The sequence below is a fragment of the Calypte anna genome, chromosome 1 (genome assembly GCF_003957555.1).
Source record: "Calypte anna isolate BGI_N300 chromosome 1, bCalAnn1_v1.p, whole genome shotgun sequence".
Lineage (NCBI taxonomy): Eukaryota > Metazoa > Chordata > Aves > Apodiformes > Trochilidae > Calypte > Calypte anna.
Window position 1 is genome coordinate 29,679,230 of NC_044244.1, and position 13,996 is coordinate 29,693,225.

General features: G+C 39.1%; 1 protein-coding gene across 1 annotated transcript in view; it reads left to right on the top strand.

Moving 5' to 3' along the window:
- Positions 1–13,996, top strand: part of TMEM117 (transmembrane protein 117) — a 202,746-nt gene that overhangs the window by 37,652 nt on the left and 151,098 nt on the right. The window lies entirely within an intron of this gene.

Genomic DNA, 13,996 nt, shown 5'->3' on the forward strand with positions numbered 1-13,996 from the left:
TGCTGATCCAGTTTGTTAAAAATATTCTTGAACAATTTTTTCCCCATAAGGTGCTCTGACAGGGCAAAATTATGGCTGGCTAAAGGATGAACTTTTTTTAGTGTCTGGATATATTTTAAATGGAGTCTTTTAATTTGCTAGCCTAAGAAGACTTGCTTTCTATTATCTCAAAATTAATACCTCATTTGCATGTTGATTTTCCTGAGAAAAACTCTATTTTTATCTAATATATACAAAATGAGTTAATTGGACAAAACCACACAGTAATGTTTTTCATGGAAGGCAAGATAGCATCTGAAGAGTTTCTATCATGGAATAAGAAATCCAACATATATATGAGTTGAAGAACAGTGGAAATAATTGGATTACTTGTTCTTAGCAGAGTTATCAAAGCTGTACCAACAGAATCTTATTCAGTGGGCCTTAGTGTGGTGTGTTACAGATCTTGTGTGTGTCAAGAAAACATATGTGGTGTACAAAGTCCTGTTAACAGTGTTAATTAGCCAAAAGGTGAGTAGGACTGGAGGTCACTGAATGAATGTAAGCACAGACCAGCTGGGCTTATTGTGAGATCATGATGTGAAGACTAAATGTGTTGATTCAGATAAGGCAGAATCAACAAGTACTTTAGGAAACCATTACAGTAATGATGTGGTAGATATAAATAGGTGCCCAATAAGAGACAGAAGCCTCATCCCTGAAATGAGGAAGGTTGGTTGGCATTGTTGGTTTCTGGCTTACCTGCTTACATAGTATTGCTGTTATTGGTATTTTGTTAAGCTTTGTATTTGGTATTTCTAATGCTCCATAAAATGTAACTAGCTGTTAGACAAATCATTAACAACTTTGAAAGCTTGAGTCATGTCTGGAAATCAGAGTTAATTTGTCCTTGTCAGCATTCTTGTTCCTGATATCTGTTACAAGCTTCTGTTCACTCACTGAAGAGATTGCATGGCAGTCGTCATCCACGTTCATGGAAATAGACACAACCTAGTACTAAAACTGTTGTTGTCAATCAATCTGTCCTCTTGCTTTCTGAGGGGTGAAGCCTCCCCTTCCCTGAGGTTTATGCCCCCACCTTAGATTCATTGCAACTGTGTGCAAAGAATCACACTGCTTTTTTGAAGTGGACTGAAGGCTTGTTACAACTGGTTTTGGGTGTCCATTCCAGGAAAAAGGCAGTGAGTAGGTATGGAACAAGCTGTTTCAGTCTCAAACTGCACAATGGGAGCCGTCAGTCAAGCGGCCTTTGGATCAGTGCTCTCAAAGTCAAGGTGGAACAGCGGGTAGTACTTTTGATAAGAGGGTTTCTACAACAAACATCATCAAAGCCAACTACTTTATGTTGCCATAACAAAATGTTTCAAAGAGTGGATTATATTTATTATGTTTTCCTGAGTAAACATAAGCCTTATGAAAGCAATGTGCTTCCTGGTTTGTACTTCTGTGCAAAAGAACACCTGTTCCACAGTGCATTATTGCAATGCCTGGCACCAGAGGGACTGCCTTCCCTGGCAAAGGTCATTCTGCCTGCATGGATTTTGCAGTCTTTGAAGAGACATGCTGACCTTTGTTCCCTAGGACTCCTATGAAACACAGCATCCAGAATACACATCTTCCCAATACAAGCCTTACAATTGCTGTCTACAAGACAGAGTAAAAAAAGTCTTTTTTTTGGCTTGCCCTGTGTGCTAGCAGGAGAGTGGTTCTGACAAGTGTTTTTATGTCAGTTTGGTCTCATCAGTGAAAAATCTCTTTGTGGCTCATCAGTGGGAGAATCCCATGCTTTGCATGCTCATGCCAGTGTGGATGGACTCTGCAGAACTAAGATCCTGTTGAGAGATCAAGAAATCTGTGCCACAAGTGCTTGAAAGCTCTGATGTGTTACCATCCCTAAGAAGGTGTATTTTACAGTTGTCAGCTTAAGAAATATTTTTTAAGACACACTTAGTGTGGCAAACCTCAAAATGTGATTGTATCCCTTAAAAAACACATCAGGCCCAGTTCGTGTAACAGTCTGAAGGCCTGGCAGGGTTGAGGCATGGGCTTCAGGAAAAAAAGTGTTTTATCTGGCTTGGTCATTTTCTACAAGAAAGATGTGAAATAGAGAGGACAAATGTGAAAATGATCAAGAGGTAGGAAAGGTTCAGCCATTATTCAGGTTTAGGTTTAGGTTAGAGGACAGCTGGGAAGCATTGCAGGACAAGTCAGTCACAACAGAGTAGCAGCTGTAGATAGCAGGCCTGGTCAAGGCTGCTGTGAAAATAATTCGGAAAAAGCTATTTCTCCAAAGCCTGAATAACCATAATAAGGAGAGATTTATTTTAGAATAGATTTAATACTTGTAGATCAGTAAAACTAATTGTAGAGAATCAAAAAATACCGTGTGTGATACGGGGGGGAGGGCAGGTGTTGAACCGTGCAGTGGGAATGAGGCCTTCAAATTTGCTCTGTAATTCAGAATTTTATGTTTTTGAAGTAATGAGAAGGACACTGCCAGTTGCATCTGCCAATTACATCTTTTCAATGGGTGTCTGCCTGCTTTAGCCAGTCATACAGTGCTTTGCAAGAGGGACAGATGTTGGCTGGAGGATCTGCTGCTCATGCTGCAAGTCTTGTGATGGTTTTGTGCACATCATGGCTGTGCACAATGGTCCACCACACATGTACACCACTGTCCCCTGCACAGCAAACCCAGGCAGCCTTGTGTGGCCCTCTGTGTTAAATCTGTCACTGTCACTTTGCCTGCTCTGTGCTATTCTTTGCCCTCACGTGGCTGGAAAAAGATCCCTCCTCCATTTATCTGTCTTGTAACAGCTGTGGGAGCCTGTTTGGAGATCTTAATTCATACTCAGTGCTATTTTGGTCAACATGAGTCTGCGGACATCGAATGAACAGAAGTTTTTTTTGTATGATTATAGACAAGAAGAAGATGGTGGCTGCTCTCTTGTGGTAATGAGCTTGTGGTTTGCTGGTTTCCCATCTGTAGAAGTGTCTCTCAGTGCTTGTGATAACATTTTCTTTGACCAGCATTCTGAAGAGGGGAAAACTGGTTGGAAGCTGAATCAGAGCATTTCCAGTGGTCACTGGGTGAGGCTGAGAGTTGTGAGATGGTGGCAGCACAGTGTGATAAGAAGTGATGACAAACTATGGCTGCTCAGTTTTGGGATGCCACCAGGTCACACAGTTAGGGCTATGAATGCCCTGCAAAATGACCAGGTGGCCATCTGTCTATCTGTCCCTTTCAAGAGGTCACAGCACAACCTCTTTGGGAACATTTTGTGTCCATGCCATGTCTGAAATCCCCCCATCCAGTCTTGAACAGTGCGGTCCTGTTCATACAGTTTTGAGCAGGAGATCCTTCTCCAAGTACCTTAATGGTCTTTGAAAATGTGAATTGTGTCCTATAAGTGCTTATAATACCTTGTGCTGGACATTATCAATAACACACAGCTAGTTATTGGACAAGACTAAGGTTTCTGTTAGAAGCAGAAAAATTCAGCAAGCAGGAGTGCTCCAGAACATTTGCAGGAAATTTAAACCTAGTGTGTGCAGAAGTAGCTCAAAGCCCAGTGTGCCAAAGTAAAACCTTCAAGAGGATTATGCAAGCAAACTGTTTTGCAGAAGGAAATTCTAGAAAGCTAGGGTCAGCATCACCTAGCTTGAAGGATAACATTTTGCAAACAGGAGTTCCCATCACAAGTGGTAGCAAGGACAACATGAGGATGATCTAAATTTATTATAATCTTTTACAGTATTGCATGGTTAAAAAAAATAAATAAAAAAAAGGGGGGGGGGACAACTAACCTCATCAGAACTTGGAGAAAGATGGACAAGTGTTGAGCTATTGAATTCCTAGGGATTTCCCAGGGTCTCCAAACTCACAGGGTTCGTACCCACATAGGTGCCAAGCTTCTCTCCCATGTACTCTCCCATCTGCAGACCTTTCCCTAGCTCCTTGTAACAGATGGTTTGTGGTATCTTGCCACACATCTGGTTTCCAGCTTTGTCTTTGGACTTGTGGCCTCCATGTTTCAAAACATGGTGTAGCAATAGTATTGAAATTGGAGATAGATAAATGAGTTGTCTGGCAACTTTCACATAGTGCCAGTGAACACAACTCAAATTTTCTGCCCCCTTGTTGAAGGTGCCTGGAAGGCTTGTATCAAGGCACTTCAGTGGAACACAAAATACTTGTCTTGCATTTTGTAACTTATATTTGGCCATTTCTGATAGTTATTTTGGAGCTTGAGTTGAAAGACTGAAAAAAAAAATAATCAGAATTTCATTAAACTTAAGGGTTGTGATGTGCTAGTGAGAGCTGTTAGAATTTTGAAAATTACTCTGGAGTGGTCTTGGCTTTCAAAGCACTTTCAGATGTCAGTGAAAAAGCCTAAAGTAGTGTAAAGAGAGCTGTTCCCTCCTCAAACTTTTATTCTCTTTTATGTGGGAGGCTGACCAAGTCTGTAGATGTTTTCAGTGACCTCTTCTTGTACATGGTCATGGCCACTGCTGGAGGACTAATCAGTGTTGCTATGATCTACTTTATGTTTTAGTAGCATGTGTCCCCAGCACCAGTGGCATCCTGTACATGCTGTTTTGTACTCCAGGCATGATTTCACAGGAAAGGAAGACTTTTCTGCTCTTAAAGGTTCATATAAATGTTCTTAGTATAAATCTGCTGTGCTTGTCTTGATGGAAGATTTAATATGTTAAAAAGTGCCTATGTTGTGTCCAGGGCCCAGAGTTGTCACACTTCTCAACACTTTTCAGAACAAGGGAATATATTTTATTTGGAATGCCCATGCCACCTGTTCAGCATTTTGGAGCCATCTTATACCAGAGGAAATTTTGTCATAAATATTACCTGTATACGTGTGGTTCAGGACTTATGTACTTTAAAGAAACACTGTCTGTTGCTTAAGTTCCATCTAGCTCTCTACATGGTGATGTCTTGCAACAACAATTATGAATTAAATTAAATGAATTAATGAATTAATTAAATGAATTAAATTCATGACATCTGAACAGGTAGGGTTAAATGCAGGTGCTGTAAGTCTTTTATGTAAGCACAACTGAATACTTTTTTAAAAACCAAGGGACTTGTGTATTTATTAAAGTAATTTAGAATCTTGAACTTCAGCAGTGATTTTGAGCTGTGCGACACCTCAAAGATAAGGAACCGAGCGTATTTATTTAAGGCTGCGTCTGAAACATAAATTAAAGGAGGAATTTTGGTTTTTTTTTAATTCAAATGGGAAAAACGAGGTTTGCAAAGAGATGGAAATCATATTACTATTTATCTCCAGTGCATTGCGGCAAGGGCCACGCGGTGGCAGCAAAGGGCTCATTTTAACGATAGAAAAGCTGACTCCAGGGGAAGTATACAGGGACCCATTCTAGCAAACTTTTTCGCTGGATTTTTCTGTGCTGCAAACAAATTCACAGTCCTTAATTTATCTCGCTTTACTTTAAAGAAATTCTGGGTCCTGAAAGGTCCAGGGACTGTCCCATATTTTGTCCCATATGTGACTTTTGTATGGTTAGCATACTGAGATTACCTATGTCAATACCTACCTGCATGGAAGTTTTCCCATTTAAATTGCTTTTAAGTGGAGAATATATTGTCTTAAAGAAATGAATTATCTCCTTTGGGAGCCTGTGTCAGTGAAGAATACTTTGATATTTAGAAGTACAATAAAGTGATGTATTCTTCACATGACATCCAAAAATCAGAGTTGTGACTGAGTTTTTCCCATAAATGTTTGCTGTCTTGCCTTATAAAAAGTGATTTTTCAGTTGACCAAAGGATGCATCATCATTCAACATCGTGAAGTGTCATTAAAATTGTAAACAATGAACATTTTCTCTTTTGATACTAAGTGTCCCATTACTATAACCACAACACAGGTTGTTAGGATTGTCTTTTTTTTCAATGTCAGGAGAAGGTTTTGGTGTGAATTTATTACCTGTGCTGTCAGGGGTTTCAATGATTCTTATAAAGCACTAGGAGACAGTACATCTTTTTGGTCTTTTCTAATCACTCATTCCACAGAAGTGTGGAATAACAATATGGTTTACATTAACAGCAGAAATTCCTTAGAAATAAAAAATATTTCTTTAATTAATTTAATTAAGGTTAATTTTGAAGAGGATTCTGTTTAAGCGATTAATTTGGACCCAATGACAAACAATGTGCAGTTGAAAAATGAATTTAAAGAGGGTTTGCATTTCATTTAGCATTAGAAAACAATGAAACAGCTATAACCATTTAAAAAAAATCACAATAATTGCTTTCTATTAAATACCTCAGTTATATCCAAATGAGTTACTGTTTTATTTCCTTTTTCCCAAATTGCAGCTACATATAGTTTATTGTGTCCCTGGAAATGTCTATTAACTGAGACTTTACGTAGCATCTTGTTCAGGATTCTGTGTTCTAGTTTTTTGATTGCTTCCTAGTGAGTCAAGAATTAGTCATCATTAGCATAATTTTTAGAACAAATTTAAGGAACAAACATGCAGTTTAATCTTCTGTAAAGTAGACTTCAGCAAGCTTTTTGCTTTTCTAAGCCAGGAAATGAAAAAGCTAAGAAAATGCTTAATTTGCGTACAATTAGTAGATGAAAATTCTGACATCCCAAACCTGTTAAAGACAAAAAAATTATATCTGAAACAACATTTTCTGCTCAGAGGACAAAGTACAACATCACAGAACAACCAGATTAGAATCTTCATAGATCTCAGAGTGGGTGGATGTAGCCAGGATACCAAAGAGCTCCCTTATCCATAAAGACATCTCAGGAGTACATTGTAAACAGCAGGATCAAATGCTGTCAAAAAAGATATGGCACAGTTGGAGCTCTGTTATAACACAGGTTGATTGGTTTGAAAGCAATTTTAATCACTTTAACAGAATGACTGAAATTAATGGGAGTTCATGGAGAAAACCCAACTGCAAGGACAAAAAAAATATTATCCAAGCCAAACTATCATACTGTAAATACTTTTAGAAAACTTAAAAGCAAAGGGCAAACCACAGAGATTCAAGTGACACACATCAGTTCTGGAAGGAGTTCTTTTTCAAGATGTAGGCAGAGGATCCAGCTAGGGACTATAATTGTAGCACTGTTATAAAGCCCCCTCTCTCTAAGAGCTTTTTTTCTATTGCTAAAATTATTGAGTGGTTTTAAGAGGGTTGTCACTAATCAGAGATGCCAGAGGGAGAAACTCTTAAGTGCTGAACACATCCAGACCTGTTAGCTAAGAACAGCAAATACAAGAATGCTGGAGGCAGCAGTGGGAAGAGCTTGTGAGAGACAAAGACATGTTCAGCAAAAAACCCCATGTCCTGCTCAAGCCCTGAGTTGGCCAGAGGAGCAAATAGCCCTGTGGTTGTGACATAGCTGTCCTCTGTGTTGCCGTGGTGACACTGATGTGACTTTGGGGATCACAGAATGCTGGGGGTTAGAAGGGACCTTGAGAGATTATCGAGTCCAACCCCCCTGACAGAGCAGGATCATCTAAAATAGGTCACACAGGAATGCATCCAGGCACATTCTGAACATCTCCAGAGAAGGAGACTCCACAACCTCACTGGGCAGCCCATTCCACTGTTCTGTCACCCTTACATGGAATCTCCTCTGGTTCAGCTTGCACCCACTGCCCCTTGTTCTGTCATTGGACATCACTGAAAAGAGCCTGGCTCCATCCTCCTGACACCCAACCTTTACATATTTATAAACATTAATGAGGTCACCCCTCAGTCTCCTCCCAGCTCCCTCAGCCTTTCCTCAGCAGGCAGATGTTCCACTCCCATAATGGTCTCTGTGGCTCTGTGCTGGATAGCTTAGGTCTATATACACTGATTGTCCTTTACAGCCCTAGGGATAACTCACTGGATTAATTGATGTTGTTATAGCTCTCCAAAAGTTAATTTATAACAGTGTTACACATTTTGTTTTATTAGAAAAATTATGCTTGTTTCAAGTAAAAAACAAACAAACAAAACCAAAAAAATCCAAAGCCCACAATTTAAGGTATTAAAAATGTAAATTAGTGTATTTGTATTAGTGTGAACTGTATATAAAACAGTTCATGAAGGAATTGTTACCATGTGAATTTTATGATGGTATACATGACATTATTGTCTAAATTTCATACCACTCTGGTTTGAATTGAGATGTAGACACTGAGAATATTTTCCCTTAATCACTTCAACTTCCCTTAACACTACAACATTGTCACTGTGGCACTGTCTGTTAGGATTATGTGAAACCACTGTTCTCTGTCAGCCCACATGCCAGTTCAGGAACCATAGCATTGCTTCTGCCTATGTGTTTGTTTTCTTTGAGTATGATACACATGAGTTCAGTCTCCTAAAAGCTGTGGGTTATCCAGCTGTGACATTTTGTTTGCAGCTCGTGATATGGGGCCAGGTATATATGGCTAATGATAAGGTGGGAGGATGGAAGTCTGAAGACTGAAGTTTGTTAGGATACAGGCCTATCAGGGTGATCTGGGTAGACTCCAGTTTCTTGTACAGGAAATCAGATCCTCAGATCATTTCTTCTCACCCTGAACATGAAATCTGTAGATCTGTAATGTGAACTATTAAGAGGTTTTTCCTTTGCCAGGGATGAAACTAAAATTGGGACCTAATTTCTGCAGTCCGAGGGGACTGCCAGTTTCCAGCAGCTGAGTAGCCTGTCCATTGCTGTCTCTTTCTTTCTCCTATTTCCTTTGAGTTCATAGGAGGACACTCAGATCAACAGAAATAAAGTTTTAATAAATATGAATTTAACTATGACCACTCCAAAGAAGCAGATTTTTAAAAAGGAAAATGATTCTTGGCACTTTTCAAACTTCTTTGCTTTGGCTGAAAACCTTGATGGTGTCAAGTACCTGGACTGGGAAAACAGGTATCACAGCTGCTATCTGTTTGCTCTAGGTACTGCTGCTGTATTCTTTTTGCTTTTTATCATCCTAACAGAAGTGGGGAGAAGAGAGCCCATCTGTCCCTACCATCTATACCAGGAATGAGGTAGGTGGTAGCAGCAGATGGGTAGGCAGCCTATTCCCCAGCCTTGCAAGGCTGCTGGAGAGGAAGGTGCAGTTGTGATTGAGATTGCTGAGCATGAAATCATGGCAGGGAAATGAAAGAATTGAGAAGTGGAGGAAGACACTTTGCAGGCACTCTGGCAGCAGCAGTAGCAGCAGCTGATACCACTCAAGACACATTTGGCCCATGTTGTGCTCTCAGCTCCTACAGGGTAACACCTGGGGTAAAAGTCTCTTGTGGGCCTCTCCAATGGCCTTGAGCGCATTTAATCCCTCACCTTTGAATGGGGTTCCGTGTGTGAGGGAAGCACCAGAGGTTGTCCTTGCCAAATTATGGCCCTAATGCTGGTGGTGAAACTGCTCTTGCTAGAAAGGGCACCCTAAACAGGTGACACCTGTTGATGAACATGTTCATACCTCTAGAAATTAGCATATTAAGAATGTGCTTGTGCATGTGAACTTTTAAATGTTTCATTCAATTTAACAATAATTAACTGCTTTTCTTCTCTCCTAGAAATTTTGAATTTTTGCTTAAAAAATTATTTTCACCCAAACTGGAGAGCTGTATCACTTTAGCTGTGAAATTGAAACTGTGAATAGTTTCTGATTTTTTAGAAAAATTAGGTATATTTCAGTAAAAGAAAAAATGGTTACCAGAGAGTAAAGGACACAAATGAAAATGACAGAGTAATAGCACATCTGGTGACTTGAGTTACTTTAATTTATACTTGCTTCAGTTAATCTGAAGAGGAACTAGCAGTACTTTAATATGGACCTGGACTTGAATTCTTAGTCTTCTCTAAGCAATAGTCATAATATGGAGACAACTTCATCTCTAGTCTCCTGTAAATTTGGGGAGAAGAAATTGTCAAGATTTGATAAAGGAAATTTAGTCTACCAAAAATACTGGGGAGGCTAAAGACTTTCTTACTTTATGTAATTTTTTCCCCCCACTTGATTAATCAGATACATAGATATATTTGCTGTTTCTTCTCTCTGCTAATCTTCATGCCAAATATGAGTTATTTAGTCAGAATAACCACTGGCTAATCCAGGATTTTTGCTTGGTGATAGCTGCAATACTGCTTTCTTTTACTGATAAACAACAAATAATGTCATAGAATTTCTTCAGCCTTCTTAACAGAAATACACTTTTAAGACTTTTTCCCACTGCACTGATCTATAGGTTTTGAAGTGAATGTTTTTACTTAATAGAATCATAGAATGAATTGGATTGGAAGGGACCTACTTCCAACCTCCTGCATTTGATGTGCTTTGCAACAGTAGGCAAAGATTTGAGAAAGGACCTACTAATATTTTTTAATTGTTTTTTTTGTATTTGTGCCAGAACTGTGTGTTATGTAGGCTCAGATCCCAAAGGAACTTCACACTTGAATAAGTAGCCAAAACACCAGCTACAGCAAATTGACACAGTTATTATTTTGAATAAAACAATGAATTCTTGCTTTATGAAGTTAACAATCTTTAGGAATTCAAAGACAACATTGCATTATAAAAGAAAGAACTACTTATGGTTGTACCAGATGGCAGAAAAAACCCTGTTAAATTAATGAAAAGAACTTTTTCTACTGAATGTAGCCAGAGCTTTCTCCATGTTACCATTGTTCAATTAATTTAAGTGTTAAATTATCATAAGTAACACAAAAATTTTAGTATTATTCAGACAAAATGCAGTTACACCCACTGAGATTTTAGCTTGTCCCTTCTGAAGGGATATTCTGTGAAAAGAGGAATGGTCAATATGTTCAAGAGTTTCTTGGTTGTATTTGTGCATGGGTGCCTATATAGATGTAGAGACTGATGAATTTTAATGATATATGGATGTTTGAAAAAAAATGAAAAGCTCTTTTATAATCTAAATATGTATGCTTTTGACTAAAGGCATTACTGGGAGTTTCTTATATAAATAGTTTTAATATATTTTTTGTTTTTAACTAAGTAAAAACTTAATGTAATTCGCCAGTCTAAGAATGAATGAGCTTTAAAATAGCTGAACAAAAAATTTCCCCAAATCCATGCTGAAATAGTATTCCTATAAGTATGCAAAAAAATTTATGTAAGTTAGGATATAAACATTTTCCAAGGCAAACAGAAAGTTCTTCCAGAAAGTTCTTACAGAAAGTTCTTGAGTGCTGTAGAGATAAATTAGAAATATTTTGCCTCTTACCAGTGCTCACCTAGCAAAGTGGAGGTTGGGAATTTATTTTTAGAGACATTTTTACTGTAAAAGAACCAGCATGACTGTGATGGAGAGCACTGCTGGTTGTAAAAGTTATAATGAAACATTGAAAATGACACGGTTAGAACCTATATAAGTGGAATCAACCTGTAAAAAGAATTGTGATAAAATGCCTTCCAGTGACACATGCTCTGAAAAGTAAAGTGAAGATACACAATAGGTTCTGTTTCTTTCAGGTGGCCCATTGTAATACCTCTGGTCTATCTAACACGTCATGGTAACTGAGAGCATAAATTGATACCAGGTAGCAGCAGCATTTGACACCTACAATTAGTTCTCCAGTGATGAAAAAATGATAATAGAATCAAAAGAGCCTTTTTCTAGCCCTAAAATGCTTGTGAGGCTGAGACAGGTAGCACTTAGCTGTCTGAGGCAACAGGAGGATGACATCCTGCTCTGTATAAAGCACAGTGGGGGAACTTGCAGAGGGCTTTTGTTCTTCTCTTAGAGAAGCAAAGGGCAATAATGTGCCAGCTCCCTGATGCCTCCCCTTACAGAAAATTCTGGTTGTGTGCCACCAGCTATGAGTGACCTGCGTGTACTGTTCTTCTTGGACTTAGTATTGAGGCTTGCAAGACTGGCTGAGGGACCAAAAAAAAAAAAAAAAAAGAAACCTTACATTATAATGTATAATGACTTCAAAAAAGCATGTCACAAAAGCCTCAAAATTTCTAGGGCTGAAAATATTCCCCTTAGTCTCTGGTCATGTGTAAAAATGTGTAACATTTGAGGTTGCAAAGGCATCTTTTAGTTTTTTCAGAGTTATATTTTTTATAATTGAAAATGGCTTTCTCAGAAAATTTACCTGCTAGAAGCATTCCATGCTGAAACAGTTTTCATAAATGCATACAAAAAGGTATAAGTAATGCATACAAAAAGAATATAAGTTAGGATGGAAAAAATGCAGCAAAAAATTCCTGTCAGTAAGTTGAAGCAAAAATTCAGTAAGCTAGAGCTCCACGCCGCCACAACCAACCCACCTATGATCAATTCTTGCTATTCAGAAATATCCATGTTTTTAGATGTATCAGTTTGGGGCTCTTTTTCAAATAAGAAGTATCTGCCTCTTCCAAGAAATGGAAGGTTAGTGATCATTTCTCATAGTGACAGAGTTGAGGAGGAAAACCTTGGTTTTGATCTATTGCTGAAAGCATCCTGTGTCCAGGCTACAGGCCGTACCCCAGGATATTTCCACAGGGTGGATATTAAGATCCAGGTTCTTCCTGTTCTGCTTTGCCTTATGTTGCAGCTGCATAAATGAAGTGATTCACAGGCAGTAAATAACCAGAGTGCAGACAGTGTCTGCAGAGAGATTACTTGAATTCTGTAACGATGAGCATTGCATATGATAGTATGTGCCCATCTGGTACTACTGGTTTCAGCTGCTTTTCATTTTATAATGAGAACATGATGAAAATGACTGTAAATAATATAATTCTTTTGTTTACCACAAACTTATGCTCAGGATTTATACATGAACAATTACAGTTGGCTGGGATGGAAAATGTGAAATGGTGCTAGGACCTCTGCAATTGTTAACCTAGGTTTTACAATTCCACCTTTCCCCTCAGTAAATTTTAACTCTTTCAAAAAAAAAGCACAGTGGTTGGAGAATGGGGAGTATTCGTGTCTCTTGAGGGTGCCCTGGGAATATCTAGATGTTTGGAAACATTTTTTCACTGAGAGGGTTGTCAGGCATTGGAATGGTCTGCCCAGCACAGTGGTGGAGTTACCATCCCGGGAGGCATTTAAAAGGCATTTGGACCTGGTCCTTTAGGACATGGTTTAGTGGTTAGATTATGGTGTTGGTCAGAGGTTGGACTGGATGATTTTGGAAGTCTCTTCCACTTTGAACATTCTTTGATTTAAGGATCTGGTCAGAGATCTCTGTCCCAGTGAAAGGCTTGAGATAACCAGAGTCATTGTTCATTTTACAGCAGACTCCATAGCTTTTGAACCAGCGAGTATCACTGTTTGCTGCCTTCTAGCTGGATTCTGTTCTAGAGGTTACAGGATGATCTGAAAATTGCTTGAGGGTCTCTGGTACCATGATAGATCATGAGTGTTTCTACTGAAGTGAAGGGGTCAAGGTACAAGTCCTGAATGCACAGGATCAGCTGTCCCTGTGTGCTGAAAGGAAAGCCGGAGGGGAAGACAACCGATCTGGCTGAACAGGGAGATATTGAGGGCAATCTGGGTTAAAAAGAGAGCTTACAGTCTATAGGAAAAAGGGCTGACTACTCAGGAAGAGTTTAGGAATATAGTTAGGTCATGAAGAAAGAGTTAGAGAGACAAAGGCACTATTTGAACTCAATCTTGCCACTTCCATTAAGGATAACAAAAAGTCTTTCTACAGATATATCAGCAGCAAAAGGAGGGGCAGGGAAAAACCTCCATTCTTTGTTGGACATGGGGGGAAATATAGTTACCAAAGATGAGGGAAAGGCTGAGGTATTGAACACTTTCTTTACCTCAGTTTTCAACAGTAAGACAGGTTGTTCTGAGGGCAGCTGGCTTCCGGGGCTTGTAGAGAAAAATAGGAAGCTGGGCAGCTCCCCTGTAATCCTGGAGGGAACAGTTTGTGACCTGATGAACCACTTGGATCCTCACAAGTCTATGGGACCAGATGGGATCACCCCAGGGTGAGGAGGGAGCTGGCAGAAGAGCTCACCAAGC